Genomic DNA, 688 nt, shown 5'->3' with positions numbered 1-688 from the left:
TTGCTTAGCACAAGCCCTGTTTTCAGCTGGCGCCATTGATTCTTTCCTACGGCACCTAGACCAACACAGAAGCACGAGTACAGGCGACAACAAAAACTGCATAGGCGCGGATGGAAACGGAAACTACGAAGCCTACGATCTGGACACAGAATGCGGCGACATAGAAGTAGCCAAAGCCACCGCCGGCAGCACGGATGTAAAGGCCACAATAGAAAAAGGTTTCGGCGGCATCGCGATCCCAGAAGCAGCAGGCGGCGACAAAGGATGCCTGCTTTTTGACGATGTCAACACTGCATACAGCAACAAAGCGAACGGACTACAGTACCTGAAGGGCCTCATTAAAGTCAGCACAACCATGGACCTAACGCCCGCAGCCCCCATAACAACTCAAAAAGCCACAAACAAGCTGATAAAAAGTATCGAGGCCAACTGGACAACAACACAAGCAGCGCTACACCACCTCACAATACAAGCTCCAACAGACTTACAGACGTTCAAAACACTGCTTGCTAAAGCCAGCACGCGAGCAGCACTGAAAGCGGCAGCTACAGAATACAACAACTGGAAAAAAGATAACCTACCGGTGCCAATAGACAGCTACCTGAAAAAGGTGTACGGCATACAGGCTGACGGACAGGAAGGAACATACCTCACTGCATTAAAAGGCCTGGAACCAAAAGTGCGAACC

This window comes from Trypanosoma equiperdum (assembly GCF_001457755.1).
Source record: "Trypanosoma equiperdum strain OVI genome assembly, contig: ctg_1989, whole genome shotgun sequence".
Taxonomy (NCBI): Eukaryota; Euglenozoa; class Kinetoplastea; order Trypanosomatida; family Trypanosomatidae; genus Trypanosoma; species Trypanosoma equiperdum.
Note: the sequence above shows the minus strand (reverse complement) of the source record.